The sequence below is a fragment of the Hemiscyllium ocellatum genome, chromosome 15 (genome assembly GCF_020745735.1).
Source record: "Hemiscyllium ocellatum isolate sHemOce1 chromosome 15, sHemOce1.pat.X.cur, whole genome shotgun sequence".
NCBI lineage: Eukaryota > Metazoa > Chordata > Chondrichthyes > Orectolobiformes > Hemiscylliidae > Hemiscyllium > Hemiscyllium ocellatum.
The window spans coordinates 36090658-36096657 of record NC_083415.1 but is presented as its reverse complement, the minus strand read 5'-3'; positions in this window follow the sequence as shown (position 1 = coordinate 36096657).

The following is a 6000-nucleotide window of genomic DNA, read 5'->3' as shown; positions in this document are numbered from 1 at the left end:
TTATCCAAGAACCTGAAACCCTCCCTCCTGCACCATCCTTGCAGCCACGTGTTCAGCTGATATCTCTCCCTATTCCTTACCTCACTATTACGTGGCACGGGTAACAAACCAGAGATAATAACTCTGTTTGCTCTAGCTCTCAGCTTCCACCCGAGCTCCCTGAAATCCTGCCTTACATCCCTATCCCTCTTTCTACCTATGTCATTGGTACCTACATGGACAACGACTTGAGGCTGGTCACCCTCTCCCTTCAGGACCCCAACGATACAACCCGAGATATCACGGACCCTGGCACCTGGAAGGCAACACACCAATTGCGACTCTCATTCATTCCCAACAAACCTTCTATCTGAGCCTCTAACTATCGAGTCCCCAATGACTAACACTCTCCACCTTTCCCTCTTTCCCTTCAGTTCAACAGGGACAGGCTCTGAGCCAGAGATCTGTGCCCCACTGCATCCCCTGGTAAGTCGTCCCCCTCAACAGTTTCCAAAATGGTATGCATGTTTTTCAGGGGAATGGCCACAGGGGACCCCTCCACTGATTGTTTTTTTCCCCCTTCGAACAGTCATCCAGCTTTCTTCGTGCCTAGGAGTGACTACTATCCTATAACTCTTATCTATCTCAGCCTCTGCCTCCCGAATGATCCAAAGTTCATCCATCTCCCGCTCCAGTTCCCTAACACGGTCTTGGTGGAGCGAGAGTTGGGTGCACTTCCTGCAGATGTACTTGGATGGGACACTAATGGCATCTCTCACCTCAATCGCCATGCAGGAAGAACATTGCTCTCCCTGCACTGCCATCCCTGCTAGTCCCCTTACCACAAAGTAAAAAAGAAGAAACGCTGACTTATATAGCTGGACAGAAATAAAAATAAGAAGTCCCTCCTTTCCCAGAAACCTTTGATCTCTGAGTTCAATGTTAAAATCTCAAATCAGTGACTCACCGCTCCCAGTGGGCCCCTGCTGCAAGCTCCTGCCCTTTGAGTTGCTGCTGCCACTGAAAAACAGCTCCCTCTTTCCCTAGTACTCATGCCAGTGACCCATGACCTATTTTTCCTATACTTTGATCCTAATTACTTTATTCCATTTGGCTCCTGGTCCAGGTAGTCATCCAAAGATTAAAATCCATTTTCTTTATTTTTAAAATAAATGCAAGGTTTTGCATTTTGGTAAGGCAAATCAGGGCAAGGCTTATACATATAATGGTAGGATCCAGGGGAGTGTTGCTGAATAAAGATAACTTAGGATGCAGGTTCATAGTTCCTTGAAGGTGAGTTGCAGGTAGAAAGGTAGTGAAGAAGTCATTTAGTATGCTTGCCTTTATTGGTCAGTGCATTGAGTATAGGAATCGGGATGTCATGATGTGGCTGCACAGGACATTTGTGAGGTCACTTTTGGAATATTACATTCAGTTCTGGTCTCTCTGCTGTAGGAAAGACGTTGTTAAACTTAAAAAGTATTCAGAAAAGATTTACAAGAACGTTGCCAGGGTTGGAGGGTTTGAGCTATAGGGAGCGATTGAATAGGCTGGAGCTATTTACCCTGGAGCGTCAGAGGTTGAGGACATATATAAAATTATGAAGGGCATAGATAACGTGAATAGTCAAGGACTGTCTTTTTCCTAGGATAGGGGAGTCCCTAACTAGAGGACATAGGCTTAAAGTGAATGGGGAAAGATTTAAAACGGACCTAACCAGCAACGTTTTCATGCATAAGGTGGTGCGTGTATGGAATGAGCTGCCAGAGGAAGTGGTGGAAGCTGGTACAAATTTGACATTTAAAAGCCATCTGGATGGGTATTTAAATAGGAAGGGTTCAGAGGGAAATGGGCTAATTGCTGGCAAATGGGACAAGATTAATTTCGGATGTCTGGTTGGTGTGGATGAGCTGGACCAAAAGGTCTCTTTCCATTCTATACATCTTCATGACTTTATGACTTGAAATTTAACCTCCCGCTGCTCATACTCCTTAAACTTTCTTAGTCATACCAATGTTGTTGATTCTCTGTTAGGCCACAACAACTGGGTTCTTTCCCCAGCCATTCAAATTCCTCTTCAACCCTGAGATATCCTTACACCTGCCAGTGGCAGACAACACAACCTTAGTATTCATGCTCTTGGCTTCAGAGAAGAATATTTATCCCCCTAACTTTCTGTACCCGATAGGGTACAAGGCATTTATTCACCCACTCTACATCTACCATTGTTGTCCACATAAGCTGCAAGAGAATAAAATATTTTGGACAAGCACATGACCTGAAGCTCCTCCAATGCTACCATCTTGATTGATATGTCTGTCTTAGTCGTGGTCACCCTTCTGCCATTGATCCTGAGCCAAATCTGAAGTATTTAACCTATGGGCTGTGACAGACTGGTGGAACAAAACATCCGCGTAATTTTCTTCCTCCCTGATGTATTGCAGTGCTAACTCTCAGAGTTCAGCTGAACAACTCTCAGAAAGGATTCCACAAGCTGCAGGCACTCACTGCAGACATGACAACTGCAAAACATCACCTGCTGTACCATTTCTTTGGCACTTTACTCAGAAAATTAGAATGTCACATTTTGAAAAATTGTTCAAAGATCATTATGTTAAGTAGTTTAGCTAGTTAATCTGCAAATTGAACACAGTACTTATATCACCCCAGTTCTAGTTTAAATTCCTGCCAATGTTTAAAGAAAAAAAACACATAAAACTCACCAATGAATGATTTCTCTTCTCACCTAACTAATGCCTCTAGATTTTAGCTGTCAGATCCTGCTGTGCGCTGCTCATTTCCTCAGATTGCTCCTTGTCTTTTTACAATTTCATCAATCACTAATCTGTCACATTAAGTACTCTGTCGATACTGCACTCCTTCAAGCTGCCCTCTGTCCTATTCACTTCATGCATTAGCAAGACATCCTGTTCTTATACGAGCAGGTCAGCCACTGTTGACTGAGTAACCAGCAATAACTAGTCACTGTGCAGCTGTCACTAACAGGCAGTTTATTTACCATTAACTGTATGACAGAAATTTGGGGCAGAGGCTGTTAAGACATGAAAGGTCTTGATGGCTAGTGAACCTGTGAAACACCATGTGTTGCCTCATTTTAAACCATAATTCAATCAGGCAGTGATGAGGCCAGTGATGAGCTATTCACCAGATTCAGGATCCTAAGGGCAAAGGTCTATCTTTCAAGAGTTGTCAGCCAAACCTCTTTTGCTCAGTCGTGCCATCAGGGATCTCATGATCGCTGATGGACTGGCACACAAGAGCATGGACATAGCTTTTACAGGGTGGGGATTGCTAAGTGAGGGGTGTAGGCAGGTGGCAAATGTAGGGAAGTGCTTCTTAGTGGATACCCACATCTGATGTTGGATGACAAGCTGACCACAAAGTTTTGTGAGGACTGAGTCGCCGCTTGATGCACCATAACAATGCTTTGATTCTATGATTTATCTGTTGCACACACTGCATGCCAATGTGCCACTTGTCATTGGATTAATAACAGTTACAGCAGGATGAGGCCCTTCTGTGTTCATTAATTGGACATTTAATGCCCTCAAGTAGCATAGGTGGGGGGAGCGCAGGAAGTCCAACCATCGGCTTTACTGCTCTTACCTTATTCTTGTGGAAACAAGATGGTGGTGGGCTTCAGGTACACCATCTTCCCACTTAATTAAACACCCTTCATACTACCAAGAATGCCATGAGAGGGGACAATATTCCATCCACAAATTTATGGTTGAAATTACCATTAAATGTGGAACCTAATTAATATTAGAAAGGGATCAAACCCTAAAATACTTAAGTTCTTTCACTCACCAAATTCCACAGTTAAGTACTCTGCCAAAGCTGTACATCTTCTACTGGTCTTCTTACAGACTCAGAAAGTCAGAGATGTACAGCACAGAAACAAACCCTTCTATCTAACTTGTCCATGCTGACTAGATATCCTAATCTCATCTAGTCCCATTTGCCAGCAATTGGCCCATATCTCTCCGTGCGGGCGGCACGGTGGCACGGTGGTTAGCACTGCTGCCTCACAGCGCCAGGGACCTGGGTTCGATTCCCGCCTCAGGCGACTGACTGTGTGGAGTTTGCACGTTCTCCCCGTGTCTGCGTGGGTTTCCTCCGGGTGCCCCGGTTTCCTCCCACAGTCCAAAGATGTGCGAGTCAGGTGAATTGGCCATGCTAAATTGCCCGTAGTGTTAGGTAAGGGGTATATGTAGGGGTATGGGTGGGTTGCGCTTCGGCGGGTCGGTGTGGGCTTGTTGGGCCGAAGGGCCTGTTTCCACACTGTAAGTAATCTAATCTAATCTCCAAGCTCTTCCTATTTATGTATCATCCAGATGCCTTTTTAAATGTTGTAATTGTACCAGCCTCCACTACTTCCTCTAGCAGCTCATTCCATACATGCACAACCCTATGCATGAATAAGTTCCCCTTAGGTCTTTCCCCCCTCTCCTTAACCCTATGCCCTCTAGTCCTTTACTTCCACACGCCAGGAAAAAGACCTTTTTACTTACCCTATCCATGCTCCTCATGATTTCATAACTCTCTATAAGGTCACCCCTCAGCCTCCAGTGCCCCAGGGAAAACAGCCCCAACCTATTCAGCCTCTCCCCATAGCTCAAACCTTCTACCTTGGCAACATCCTTGTAAATCTTTTTTGAACCCTTACAAATTTCACAACATCCTTCCTATAGGTTTACTACTCTCAATAGTTTAGTAGTGCTTTGTGAAATACTGGCATGCTTTTTCCATGTTCATGGTATTATACATGTTTATCATTGTTGGTGTTTTGTTCTTGACTTTGGAAGCACTCACTGATCTGTAGCTTCACCTTCAGCTTTGAGACTGTTCCCATTTAACAGGTTACAGACAACTAACATTTTTTCTTAACTCATGGATCATCTGAACAATGCACCACAGAGTTGATTTAACTGCGAAGTAAAAAGCGAATGAATGATAAATTAAGTTACAAAAGTAGTGCATGTATAACAATAAAATTAGAAGCTCTATTTGCTGTTGTATCATGGCATAGATTCCAGACTCAGGCGACTGACTGTGTGGAGTTTGCACATTCTCCCCGTGTCTGCGTGGGTTTCCTCCGGGTGCTCCGGTTTCCTCCCACAGTCCAAAGATGTGCAGGTCAGGTGAATTGACCATGCTAAATTGCCCGTAGTGTTAGGTAAAGGGGTAAATGTAGGGGTATGGGTGGGTTGCGCTTCGGCAGGTCGGTGTGGACTTGTTGGGCCGAAGGGCCTGTTTCCACACTGTAAGGAATCTAATCTAAATTTAACTATCAGATAGTTACATGACATTGTGACATGTAATTCCCAATATAAAAGTGACCATCTCAGCTTTTGTCACTCTCTCTAGTAATGGAGTTAATATAGTGTGTTCATTCACACAAAGCTACACATAATGTTGCTGTGTGTGGAATGTATAGTAATATCGGTAACCACAGAACACAGACTATGTAAATGTGATATTATAGCTGTGTAAGAAGTGTTGTTAATAAACTTTAAGATATCTGTCCTGTCAAGAATCTAGCTTTAATACTGTTACATGTCCTAGCATTTAAAAACCACAAAGTATATAATTTAAATCAACCAGCTTTAATAAATTATTATAGATATCTACAGCAGACAAAATTATTTAAATGTGATGCATCTCTTTAATTTGAATTTATTCAGTTACAGCTTTCAAAGCAATGTGAACTTTGCAGAAGAACTATATGGTAAAATGTTGTTACTGTAAACATTAGAACAAAATCTGATGAAATAAAAAACAACTGTGTAAATGATGCATTTGTATCATGATACAAGGCAAATATGTGACATCATGAATATCAACATATACTTTTTCATGACCATCGTAATCTGCAGAATTCTAGAGAGCAATTATGAAAAAAAAGTACACGGTATAAACCCCATTCAACACACACAGCTTTTTAGAACTGTCATATTTTCCTTATATACGCCTAAAAATGATAGTTTGACATCAACC